We start from the raw sequence: 13,415 nt of genomic DNA, 5'->3' as shown, positions 1-13,415 counted from the left end.
AAAGGCCACACCCTTGGAATCAGGATGAAGGTGGAGCCTGAAGGAGCCAGGCACACTCAGGAGAGGGCAAGTAGCTGACTTGCTGGGATTTGGCCCACATAACTCTGAACTCATACGTTGGTTTTGGTTTTCTTTATTGTAGCTGACCGAGAGGCTAACAGGCGATCACGGGGCCCTCCGAGGCAGACTCATTTCAGGTGCAACGTGGATTCACATCGCCGATCATCCAAAAGATAAGTCGGGGCCACGGCCTGGAGATGGGAGAGCAGTGGGTTGGGAGTTCCTGGGACAGATGGAAAAATTAGCAGAGGGAAAAGCAATCTTCTCCAAGGGGCCTCTTAGGACAGCTCAAGGGAGAGACTCCACATTTGATGGCAGCGTGCAGGCGGGCAGGGCAGAGCAGTTCCGGTCCACGTCGTGTTGTCCGGTGTACCGTGTTACCTACTGTGTCTTTGGGGTCCCTTTTGCCTTTTCCCCTCGAGGCCCTCACCACAAGTATAATGTGTCGTGTTTAACGTCCCCCCGTTTGTCACGTTCTGTGTCACGGGTGTCTGCACATGTTTGTGCCGGAGCTGCTCTGCCCTGCCGCAGAGGCTGCTGCAATAGGACAAGGCTCAGGGACAGGCAGTTTGTGGGGTGTTGCCAGACTCTAGATGATATTCCTAGATAGACAGAAGATGTTTGGAGCTGTGAAGATATCCTGCAGCCCTTTGACGTTTGTCCTCGCTTTCTTTCAGACACAGAAGGATAAAATCCAGGGCAAAATCCATCCACCCATCCCGAGTGAGGAGGTTCCCCCGAGCAGGTCAGTCACCGTTTGTCTCTGCAGGGGGAGTGTAAAGTGTGACTCTGTTACAGCTCTGTTCTTTTTCTTTTTAGGAAGTAAAGCTGGACATCAGCAGTCAAGGTGAGGTGGGCAAGGTGAGCACTGAGTAGCGTACAGAAGCAGTTGTTATTGCTCCAGTCTCACTTTCTGGTGCAGCTCTAAGCATCTGTTCCTGTTTCTGCGCTTTAGGCAATCCGCTCGGAGTACGCCAAGCCCCAGGCACCAACCGGCCGACGCGCCGGGTTTGCCGCTCTCCCGAGCCCTGGGGAAGTATCACGGGACTCGGCGATGAAGCCTCTGCCTTTTCTGTTTAAAGGTGTCACCAGGGCAGCCTTCAGCAATGGCCGAGGAGTTGCGTTGAGTCAGGGAAGTAGGGAGGAGGAGCGAGGCTCCGCTCAGGTTTCAGCAGCGCCACATCACCTCGTCTCCTCTTAGCCCAGGCGTACCCACGACGATGGCGTCAGCCTCCGAGTGTGGCTGAAGCGTGCGGCCCCAGGAGCCGGGCATTCTTGGGAAAAGAGTGAGTGGCAGAATTGTTGGGTTTTGGCCAATGTGCTGCTGAGGTTATGCATTGATATTTCGTTTTCTTTATTGGAGCAGACGAAGAAACAACAGGAAGCTGTTTAACAACAGTGCCAGCAGGACCTTCCCAGCTGTCGAGGCAGCCTTCCCTTGCACCTGACACAGACCGGCATCCCCAGATGCCTGAGAGATAAGTAGAGGGCTACGACCCACAGAGGGGATGAAACCAGGGCGCAGGGCAGGGACCCACCGGGAGGGGTTTCTGAGTCCGCTTTGGAGACAGGGGTGTCCACGAAGCGGCCCCTTAGGCTTGGGGGGGAAATAAAAGCAAAGTCTCACTTTTGATCTCAGTGCTGAGGTGCGCAGGGCAGAGCAGTGCCGGTGTGTACTGTGTCAATTGTCTATTGAGTGTTCTGTGTGGTTGGATGTGTCATGTCCTTTACCTTAGGCCTTTGAGGAGCCAAGCAGAAACCCTGGCATCACTGTTAGCATCTGTAATCTCTGCATTCCTTGGCCTGGTACCCAGACCATTGACCTTTTGACTCGGTAGCTCCGACAGGCATCAGAATTGCATCTCTCTTTGGAAGCATCCAGTCGGGTGGCTTTTCAGGTCTTGTTCTGAGCTGCACGGACAGCCGTGCTCCTCAATGCTCCATTTCAACGGATTAGGCTTTGTAAGAATGCGAGGTTAGGGAGAGGATTCTGACCGTAGGATTCCTGGGTATCCATCTTTGCAGTTCTTGGAATAAATCCTTCAGCCAGCATCTTCCTCCAGGGTTCTCTGAGCCTCATCAGGTTGCCATCAGTCTCACCTCGGTCATCTCCTTTTGCATTCTCTCAGTCCCTGCAGCCACTTTCCTTGCCAGGAGCTTTCTGTCCCTGTTGTGTCCCCCCTGTCTGTCGCGTCCTGTCCCGTGTCACGGGTGTCAGCACACACATTTGTGCCGGAGCTGCTCTGCCCTGCCGCATAGCCCGGTGCAATAGGGGAAGTCCCTGGGAGTTTGTAATGTGGGGTGTAGTTGGACTCTAGATGGGATTTGTAGATGGACACAAGACGTCTGGAGCTCCTAAGTTATCCTGCAACAGTTTGAGTTTTGTCCTAACTTTTTTTTCAGATTCAGATGGATTAAATGTGTGCCAGAGGGCCCCATCCCGGGTGAGGGGTTTCCCCCGCGCAGGTGAGGCCCCGTTTGTCTCTGCAGCAGAAGTGTAAATGATGCATCTGTTACAGCACTGTTCTTTGTCTTTCTTTTTAGGAAGCAAATCTGGATACCAGCAGTCAAGGTGAGCAGTGGAGAGAAGCAGTTGTTATTGCTCAGGTCTCAATTTCTGGTGCAGCTCTAAGCTTCCATTCTCGTTTGTGCGCTTTAGGCAATCCACTCGGAGTATGCCGAGCCCCCGTCACCAGCCGGCCGATGCTCCGGGTTTCCTGCAAATGTGAGCCCTGTGGATGCATTACAGGACTTGGTGATGAAGCCCTGAACTTTTCTATTTAAAGGTGCCATCCTGGTGGCCTCCGGCAAGTGCTGAGGAGTTGTGGTGAGTCAGGGAAGTAGGGGGGAGGAGCGAGGGTCCACTCAGGTTTCAGCCGTGCCAAATCACCTCATCTCCTCTTAACCCAGGCATCCCCTGTGGCGACGGCCTCGGTCTCCGAGCGTGCCCTAAGCGTGCGGCCCGAGCAGCTGAGCGTTCTTAGGAGCACGGTGAGTAGCAGACTTGTGGGGTTTTGGCCAATGTGGTGCCACGATCCGGCATTGATGTTTGTTTTTCTTTAATATAGCTGTCTAAGAGACACCAGCCCGGTGCCAGCAGGACCTTCCCGGCTGACGAGGTTTCCTTTCTTCGCACCTGAGACCGGCATCCCCGGATGTCTGAGAGAGAAGTAGAGGGCTAGGACCCTCAGGGGGGATGAAAGCAGGGTACTGGTTTGGGAAATACTGGGATGGGTTTTTGAGTCCACTTTGGAGGTGGGGGGGTGTCCATGAAGCAGCCCCTTAGGCCACATAAAAGCCAAGTCTCACTTTTGATCCCAGTGCTGCGGTGCGCAGGGCAGAGCGGTCCCGGTGTGTATTATGTCCCTTGTCTATCGTGCCTTGTGTGTTGTTTGGGTATCTCATGTCTCTTACCTTAGCCCTTTGAGGGGCCTGTCAGAAACCTTGGCATTGTTCTTATCCTCTGTGATCTCTGCATTTCTTGGTCTGCCACCCATGCCATACAACCTTTGCCTGGGGAGCTCAGACATGTATCAGAATTGCATCTCTCTTTGGAAGCATCCGGTCAGATGTCTTGTCAGGTCTTGTTCTGAGCTGTACAGACAACTATGCCCTGCCAGGATCCATTATGGCAGATTAGGGCTTGAAAGAATGTGAGGACAGGTAGAGGCTTCTGACCGTAGGATTCTCGGGCATCCATATTTGCAGTTCTTGGAATAAATCATTCAGTTAGCATCTTGTTCCTCCAGGGTTTTCTGAGCCACGTCAGCTTGCCATCAGTCTCACCTCGGTCATCTCATTTGGCATGCTCTCGGTCCTTGCAGTTATCTTTTTTGCCAAGAGATTTCTGTCCGTGTTGTGTGCCCATTGTTTGTCGTGTCCTGTGTGTCCTGTGTCACGGGTGTCCGCACATATTTGTGCCGGAGCTGCTCTGCCCTGCCGCATAGCCTGGTGTAATAGGACAAGCCCTGGGGGGTTGAAATTTTTCATGTGGGGTGTACTTGGACTCTAGATGCTGTTCCTAGATTGATATAAGGTGTTTGCAGCTTTTGAGTCATCCTGCAGGTGTTTGACATATGTTCTAACTCTCTTGCAGGTGCAGATGCATTGCATCCACGGCAGAGCACCCCCTCCTGGGTGAGGGGGTTCCCCTGAGCAGGTCCGTCACCATTTGTCTGTGCAGGGGGAGTGTCAAGTGTGGCCCTGTTACAGCGCTGTTCTTTGTCTTTATTTTTAGGAAGTATAGCTGGATCTCAGCAGTCAAGTGCAAGAGGGTAAGGTGAGCAGTGAGCAGTAGCCTTGCTTGTTGCTGAGGTCTCAATTCCTGGGGCAAGTCTAAGTCTCCATTCTCGTTTTTGTTCCTTAGGCCATCTGCTCGGAGCATGCCAAGCTCCCATCCCCAACGGGCCGACGGACCGGGTTTGCCGCTCTCACGAGCCCTGCGTTCCAGGCAGCCATCAGGAACTGCCGTGGAGTTGCGGTGAGTCAGGGAAGTAGGGAGGAGGAGCGAGGGTCCGCTCAGGTTTCAGCAATGCCACGTCACCTCCTGTCCTCTTAACCCAGGCGTACCCCACGACGACGGCGTCGGCCTCCGAGCGCGGCCGGAGCGTGCGGCCCGAGGAGCCGGGCCTTCTTAGGAGAAGGGTGAGTCGCAGGCTTGTGGGGTTTTGGCCGATGTGGTGCCACGATCCGGCCTTGATGTTTGGTTTTCTTTAATATAGCTGTCTAAGAGACACCAGCCTGGTGCCAGCAGGACCTTCCCGGCTGACGAGGTTTCCTTTCTTCGCACCTGAGACCGGCATCCCCGGATGTCTGAGAGAGAAGTAGAGGGCCACGACCCCCATGGGGGATGAAAGCAGGGTGCTGGTTTGGGAATTACTGGGAGGGGGGGGTTTGAGTCCTCTTTGGCGGTGAGGAGTGTCCATGAAGTGGCCCCTTAGGCCCCATAAAAGCAAAATCTCACTTTTGATCCCAGTGCTGAGGTGAGCAGGGCAGAGCAGTCCCGGTGTGTATTGTGTCCCTTGTCTTTTGTGTATTATGTGTTGTTTATCATAGCCCTTTGAGGGGCATGTCAGAAACCTTGGCACCAGTCTTAGCATCTGTACTCTCAGCGTTCCTTGCCCTGGCACCGATGCCATGGAACTTTTAACTCGGTAGCTCAGACAGGTATCAGAATAGCAACTCTTCTTCGAAGCATCCAGTCAGATGTCTTGTCAGGTCTTGTTCTGAGCTGTACAGACAGCTGCACCCTGCAAGGTTCTGTTATGATGGATTAGGACTTGTAAGAATGTGGGGACAGGTAGAGGCTTCTGACCGTAGGATTCTCGGGCATCCATCTTTGCAGTTCTTGGAATAAATCATTCACTTAGCATCTTGTTCCTCCAGGGTTCTCTGAACTTCATCAGCCCGCCATCAGTTTCACCTCGGTCTTCTAATTTTGCGTCCTCTCGGTGCTCGCTGTCATTTTCCTTACCCAGAGATTTCTGTTCCTGTTGTGTCCCCGTTGTTTGTCCTGTCCTGTGTCACGGGTGTCTGCGCACACATTTGTGCCGGAGCTGCTCTGCCCTGCTGCATAGCCTGGTGCAATAGGAGAAGTCCCGGGGACTCGATGTTTGTAATGTGGGGTGTAGTTGGACTCTAGGTGGGATTTGTAGGTGGACACAAGATGTCTGGAGCTCTTAAGTTAGCCTGCAGCTCTTTGACTTTTGTCCTTTCTTTCAGGTGCAGAAGGATAAAATCCAGGGCAGAGCCCCCCATCTTGGGTGAGGGGATTCCCCCGCGCAGGTCAGTCACTGTTTGTCTCTGCAGAGGGAGCATAAATGATGGCTGTTAGAGCAGTCTTCTTTGTCTCACTTTTTAGGAAGTCAAAGCAGAGAGCAGCAGTCAAGGCTGAGTGGGCGAGGTGAGCATTGAGTAGTGTACAGAAGCAGTTGTTTTTGCTGATGTCTCAGTTTCTGGTGCAGCTCTAAGCATCTCCACTTTTTTTTTTCTATTTTAGGTGGTCCGCTTGCCATCTATCCTGGCCGAGCATGCCCATTCCAGGTGTGTGCAGCTTAAGGTATCAGTGTGGCATCCTTGTCAGATTTGTAGGTTGTGTTTTCACAGTGTCTCAGCATGCTTTTCTGCTTTGTTTCTTTGCAGGTGCTGTCGCTGCCCTAGGCATGCCAAGGAACGGAGGAGGGCAGGTGAGTCGGGGTTTAGGCAGGCTGACTCATAGGTGAGCGTTACACAGCAGCATGCTAAGGGTGTACCTTTTCTTTTCGCAGGTATCTTCTGGGCACCCTCTGGAGTCAAATCAAGATTTGAGGTGAGCTGGGGCAGGGGTGCGGAGGAGCCCTGGGGGTTACTGTTTTTGAGGGCAATAGTCACCTTTTCTGTTTTGTCTTAGGTACCCTGAGGAGCCTCGTAGCCAAAGGTTGGAAAGGACAGCACCGAGGCACACACGGAGCACGTTTCAACATCCACGTCCGACCGAGGATGGATTTTGTCCTCTCATCTTCCAAAAGCGAAGTGTCGGGGCCAGTGGTTGGGAGAAGGGGACAAACCTTTACTATCACAGAGGGCAATCAGTTGTCAGCTTAGCGGAGAGGTCTGTAGTGGGGTGGGCTGTCTGGAAGTAAAGGGAGAGGGTTTCCCCTCAGCCTCGCCAGGGCCTTTGCTGGGCAGGGCAGTTCCGACCCATCTCCACATTTTTGTGTACTTTGTGTCGTCCGCCTTCCTCGACTCAACATGGTCACGGATGTTTCCCCTGAGTAGCTCGCCTTCAGGTCCGGAGCTATAGCCACGGTCACCCGCCCTCGGCTTCCTTCTCTAGGCTCGCTGAGCCTCTCGAGCATCCTCTTAACTGCTTTGGCACTAACTTCTTTTAACGAGTTACATTTCATCATCACGTGCTATCGTCATAGGGCTTCCTTTCCTTTGGCATCATCAGCCTCTGGCTCATCTTGCGCTAGGCATCTCGGGTCCCTAAGGGGACAGTGCCAGGCAGTTGCCACTTGTCTCTGTGTTATGTCACCCATGTCTATGTTATGTTGTCCGTGTCTGTGTCCGTTGTCTTCCATGTCATAGGCCTTTGTTACGTCTCGATGCTTTATCGGCACTATTCTGTGCCATATAGGCCGTGTTCTACTCACGTTCCTTTCTGGATATCCCTTCTTCTGGCATCTTTACATTTTTACTCTTTGAGACAGGAATGTCTCAAACGGACAAGATGTTCACATCCATCTTCCTTCTCACTACCAGCTTTGGTAGTGCCTTTTTTTCCATGCCCTTCTCTTGGACTGCTAGAGGGAGTGTCTTGCACCCTCCTCATGTGACTGCAGTACTTCTATAAGTTCCATCTTCTCAAGGGTATAGGACTCAAGAATTGATCTTCCAGCGAGTTATCTCAAGTCCTGGCTTTTATATTGTGTGTACCTGTGCTGGCTTATACTGTATGTACCTACACTCTATGTACACTTGCACTGTATGCATCGACTTACATTGTTGTGTGTACTTATACTGTACCACTTAAGGTTGGAGCTGCCCTGCCAGGGCACGTAGTCACAGTTAGGTAGAAGAGTTATAAAAACTTTACTGTTCATCTGTCTTTTATGGGATTTTGGGTAGAAAACTTACTGGTCCAGAGTGCAGACAAGTCCTAGCTGTCAGATAGCCACTCGTTGACCGCTTCCTGTCGTCTCACAGGTCCCTGAGGCTGCCGATTTCCCCAGAATCTACCATTTGACGTCAAGGAGCGCAGCCAGAAGATGTGTCAAGCACGTTCTTCAGCGTCTCGAGTAAGGGCCGCAGCGAGCGTGTAAGTGGGAAGAGCGTGTGAGCGTGTGTGAGAGCACGTGTCTGTGTCTGTCTGCGTCTGCTCGTCTCCGCATGTGTCAGCGCATGCTGACTGGATTACTGGATTTAACCTTGTGTGTGTGACTTTTGCTTTTCAAGTTTTTTAACTCATTTTTAAATTTAGAATAAAAAATCCCCAGCTGGGTTCCCCCCCCCCCCCCCCGGCTGGTTTTTTTTTTTTCCTCGGTCCCGGTCAGTCTGTGAGGCGACGTTCATCACCAAAGTTTGGGCACAGACTGTCCAGGGACCGGGGTTTTTTTGTCAAGGAGGAGGATTTTTTTGAGGCTCCCGGAAACCACGTTCCCGAGGACCAATGATTGCTGGGGTGTAATTTAGCAGTTGTGATGAGAGGGATGGTGACTTCGTGTGTCATCTGAAGGGGGTGTTAATGGTAGATGAGTGCTGTTTTTTGTGTGCTTTTGTTGGTTTGGGTTTCCTATAACAATAAATCCACATGTAATGAAAATAGAAAAAGGTTATCATCTTGTGTTAATATGTGTGTTGTGTTGTATTGCTCTGTATTGCAGGGTGAGCACAGGGTGCACTCTCTCCTCCTTGCTGTGACACCTGGGCTGGCAGGGATGACACAGTGACCTCGGCCGGCCGATGCTGCCTGTGCCATCACCTGGCACTGACGTGTTTGATGAAAATCCTTTTGCTGGGATTTTTCTCCTGAGAAGCCTCAGAACAGAAATGGAACCAGTAACAATCTGCTGGCTGTGGAGTGTGGGCTGGAGATGGTTTAGCAACAGGGGCATCTTGGATTGGTCTCCTGTGCATTGTTTCTACTTGATGACCAATCATGGTCTAGCTGCGTCGGGGCTGTGAGCAGTCCCAGGTTTTTATTATTCATTCCTTTCCAGCTTTCTGATGTCTCCTTGCTCTTTTAGTGTAGTTCTAATATCTCATTTTCTTTTAATATAATAGAGATGATAAAATAATATTTCAGCCTTCTGAAAGGTGGAGTCAAGATTCTCGTCTCTTCCCTCGTCCTGGGGACCCTCATCACCACAATCAGCGGCCGAGCGGGTTTGTGCGAGCCTCTCAGTAACCCTCGGCCGGTCCCGAGTCGGCAGACACCGGGGGGGCAGCCCCGACACGGCCGAGAGAGGGGAGACACCCTCTGTGCCCCGAGGGTGCTGAGGGCACCTGGGCTGGGGGGAGACACTCTCTGTGCCCCGAGGGTACTGAGGGCACCTGGGCTGGGGGGAGACACTCTCTGTGTGTGCCCCGAGGGTGCTGAGGGCACCTGGGCTGGGGGGAGACACTCTCTGTGTGTGCCCCGAGGGTACTGAGGGCACCTGGGCTGGGGGGAGAAACTCTCTGTGTGTGCCCCGAGGGTGCTGAGGGCACCTGGGCTGGCAGGGAGACACTCTCTGTGTGTGCCCCGAGGGTGCTGAGGGCACCTGGGCTGGGGGGAGACACTCTCTGTGTGTGCCCCGAGGGTGCTGAGGGCACCTGGGCTGGGGGGAGACACTCTCTGTGCCCCGAGGGTGCTGAGGGCACCTGGGCTGGGCCCCTGTGCAGCACAAGAGACACCAGAGACAGCGGTAGATGATAAAGGGCTGACTCTTAGCAGGGGTTAATCCAAGGTTTTATTAGGAGTCCCAAAGGAGCTCCTGCACCTCAGGGGCCTCCTGCCGAGAGCCCCGGGAGATGTGTCAAGGTCACATTTAAAGGGAGGTGGAAACCAAAAGTAGGTAACATCCTACCAACCATTAAGTGACCCTAAGGGATGGATGCTGGTGGATCCAGACATACAGGACAGCGTATGGGGCAAGGCTTGGGGGGCTGACCCCTGGCCTCTGGCTGATCACTCGACGACTTGGACCGAAACTTCTGGATGGAGGGGATGGGAGGCTGAGTGATTGACAGAGAGGCAGGGTGGGCATTTGGGGATGATCTCATCCCGGGAGAGGGATAACACAGGTAGAAGGAGGGGGGTACAGTTGGGGATAAACCATTTGGGAAAAATATGGGGATACAAAACAAAATGACTTCAAAGTATTACAAAGTATAAAAATGCACTACAGCAGGTTTGGGCAGCACCAAATAAAATGTAATAAAATGCTTTAAAAATAAAAAAATTAAAAATAAAAATTAAATAAAATTTAAAAAAACAAAATTAATTTAAAATAAATGAAAAACAAAAACTGTAAAGTGCTGTAAAGTGCTGTAAGAGTTCCCGAAAAGGTAGTGCCGTAATGCAAGACCCTCAAACACCACCACAATCACCAGCTTGAGTTGGTCTGGGCAGCACTAAATAAAAAAAACTAAAAACCTTTAAAAATAGAAAAATAAAAAATAAAAAATTAAATTTAAAAAATTAAATAAAATCTTTTAAAATAGAAAAATTAAAAATAAAAATTTAATAAAAAATATAATTAAAAAATAAAATAAATGCTTTAAAAATAGAAAAATTAAAAATAAAAAATAAATAAAAAATAAAATTAGAATAATAAAATAAAAGCTATAAAAATAGGAAAATAAGAAATAAAATTAAAAAATAAAATTAAAGCTCTAAAAATAAAAAAAAAAAAATAAAAATTAAATAAAAAATAAAAATAGAAAATAAATGCTTTAAAAGTAGAAAAATTAAAACTAAAATAAAAAATAAGATTAAAAAATTAAAATAAAAAGCTTTAGAAATAGAAAAATTAAAAATAGTAAGTAAATAAAAAATAAAATAAAAAAAATAATATAAAAACCTTTAAATATAGAAAAATTAAAACTAAGTAAATAAAAAATAGAAAAATAAAATAAAAGCTTTAAAAATAGAAAAATTAAAAATAAAAAATAAAATAAAAGCTTTACAAATAGAAAAAGTAAAAATAGAAATTAAATAAAAAATAAAATTTAAAAAAAGCTTTAAAAATAGAAAAATTAAAAATAATAAGTAAATAAAAGATAAAATTAAAAAAATAAAAATGCTTTAAAAATATATAAATTAAAAATAAAAATTAAGTAAAATTAAAAAAAACAAAATTAATTTAAAATAAATGAAAAACAAAATAAAAACTGTAACGTGCTGTAAAGTGCTGTAATCGTTCCATAAAAGGTAGTGCCGTAATGCAAGACCCTCAAACACCACCACAATCACCCGCTTGAGTTGGTCTGGGCAGCACTAAATAAAAAAAACTAAAAACCTTTAAAAATAGAAAAATAAAAAATAAAAAATAAAATTAGAAAAATACAGAAAGCTTTAAAAATAGAAGAATAAAAAATAAAATTAAAAAATAAAATTAAAGCTTTTAAAATAGAAAAAATAAAAATAAAATTTAAATAAACAATAAAAATAAAAAATAAATGCTTTAAAAATAGAAAAATTAAAAATAATAAGTAAATAAAATTTTAAAAATAAAATAAAAAGCTTTAAAAATAGAAAAATTTAAAATAAACATTAAGTAAAAAATAAAATTAAAAAATTAAAATAAATTTAAAATAAATTAAAAACAAAATAAAAACCGTAAAAATAAATTAAAAACAAAATAAAAACCGTAAAGTGCTGTAAAGTACCATAAAATTTCCATAAAGGGTAGTGCCGTAAAGCGCGACTGTCGCAAAAGGTGACGTAAAGCGCGACTGTCGCAAACGGGGCCGTAAAGCGCGACTGTCGCAAAAGGGGTCGTAAAGCGCGACTGTCGTAAAAGGGGCCGCAAAGCGCAACTGTCGCAAAAGGGGCCGTAAAGCGCGACTGTAGCAAAACTGCCGTAAAGCGCGACTGTCGCAAAGGGGGCCGTAAAGCGTGACTGTCGCAAAAGGGGCCGTAAAGCGCGACTGTCGCAAAAGGGGCCGTAAAGCGCGACTGTCGTAAAAGGGGCCGTAAAGCGCGACTGTCGCAAAACTGCCGTAAAGCGCGACTGTCTCAAAGGGGGCCGTAAAGCGTGGCTGTCGCAAAAGGGGCCGTAAAGCGCGACTGTCGTAAAAGGGGCCGTAGAGCGCGACTGTCGTAAAAGGGGCCGTAAAGCGCGACTGTCGCAAAACTGCCGTAAAGCGCGACTGTCGCAAAGGGGGCCGTAAAGCGTGACTGTCGCAAAAGGGGCCGTAAAGCGCGACTGTCGTAAAAGGGGCCGTAGAGCGCGACTGTCGCAAAAGGGTCCGTAAAGCGCGACTGTCGTAAAAGGTGTCGTAAAGCGCGACTGTCGCAAAAGGGGCCGTAGAGCGCGACTGTCGCAAAAGGGGCCGTAAAGCGCGACTGTCGCAAAACTGCCGTAAAGCGCGACTGCCGTAAAATTATGCCATATAGGCTGGCAGCGCCGTGGCCGTCACGGAATGCCGCACAAGATCGCGACGGCCTCTCGAGTCGGCGTGTCCGGGACGGGGCGCCGTGTCGACGGGGTGACGTCATTAGGCGGCACTCTGCCTGCAGTGCGCCGGTGCAGACGGCAGGGGGCGCTGTGCCTGCAGTGCGCCGGTGCAGACGGCAGGGGGCGCTGTGCCTGCAGTGCGCCGGTGCAGACGGCAGGGGGCGCTGTGCCTGCAGTGCGCCGGTGCAGACGGCAGGGGGCGCTGTGCCTGCAGTGCGCCCATGCAGACGGCAGGGGGCGCTGTGCCTGCAGTGCGCCAAAGCAGACGGCAGGGGGCGATGTGCCTGCAGTGCGCCCATGCAGACGGCAGGGGGCGCTGTGCCTGCAGTGCGCCCGTGCAGACGGCAGGGGGCGCTGTGCCTGCAGTGCGCCCATGCAGACGGCAGGGGGCGCTGTGCCTGCAGTGCGCCAAAGCAGACGGCAGGGGGCGCTGTGCCTGCAGTGCGCCCATGCAGACGGCAGGGGGCGCTGTGCCTGCAGTGCGCCCATGCAGACGGCAGGGGGCGCTGTATAAATAGAGTATTAAGTATCAACTATCTAGAAGAAGAAATAAAAGCTCTATGTCACCTGCAGCTGTAGAAAATTTCAGCTCCCATGGAGGAAATAGTTTTCCTAAAATCATTACCGTTTTGGGGTTTTTTGCACTCCCCGGTAGCCTGAACGTTTCTACTGCTGCTTTTTTATTCTAAAGCTAGAATGGAAATCCAAGATTAGAAATACAGGGAAAGAAAGAGAGAAATGATTAAAGAGAGAAAGAAAGAAAGAGAGAGAGAGACAGAGAGAAAGAGAGAGAGACAGAAAGAAAGAAAGAAAGAAAGAAAGAAAGAAAGAAAGAAAGAAAGAAAGAAAGAAAGAAAGAAAGAAAGAAAGAAAGAAAGAAAGAAAGAAAGAAAGAAAGAGAGAGACAGAAAGAGAGAAAGAGAGAGAGAAAGAAATAGAGACAGAAAGAGAGTGAGAGAAAGAAAGAGAGAGAGAAAGAAATACAGACAGAAAGAGAGAGACAGAAAGAGAGCGAGAGAAAGAAATAGAGACAGAAAGAAAGAGACAGAAAGAGAGGGAGAGAAAGAAAGAAAGAGAGAGAAAGAAATAGAGAAAGACAGACAGAAAGAAAGAAAGAGAGGGACAGGAAGAGAGCGAGAGAAAGAAAGAGAAAAAGAAATAGAGAAAGACAGACAAAAAGAGACAGAAAGAGAGCGAAAGAAAGAGAGAGAA

General features: G+C 48.7%; 1 long non-coding RNA gene across 1 annotated transcript; it reads left to right on the top strand.

Annotated features, from left to right (window-relative positions):
- Positions 1-876: 876 nt before the first annotated feature.
- LOC136571159 (uncharacterized) lies at positions 877-1,645 on the top strand. The gene is made up of 3 exons (XR_010785661.1): positions 877-907; positions 1,143-1,346; positions 1,427-1,645. It is a non-coding gene; the product is annotated as an uncharacterized lncRNA (long non-coding RNA).
- Positions 1,646-13,415: the final 11,770 nt, after the last annotated feature.

This window comes from Molothrus aeneus, unplaced genomic scaffold, assembly GCF_037042795.1.
Source record: "Molothrus aeneus isolate 106 unplaced genomic scaffold, BPBGC_Maene_1.0 scaffold_80, whole genome shotgun sequence".
Classification (NCBI taxonomy): Eukaryota; Metazoa; Chordata; class Aves; order Passeriformes; family Icteridae; genus Molothrus; species Molothrus aeneus.
This window is presented reverse-complemented; position numbering and strand designations above follow the sequence as displayed.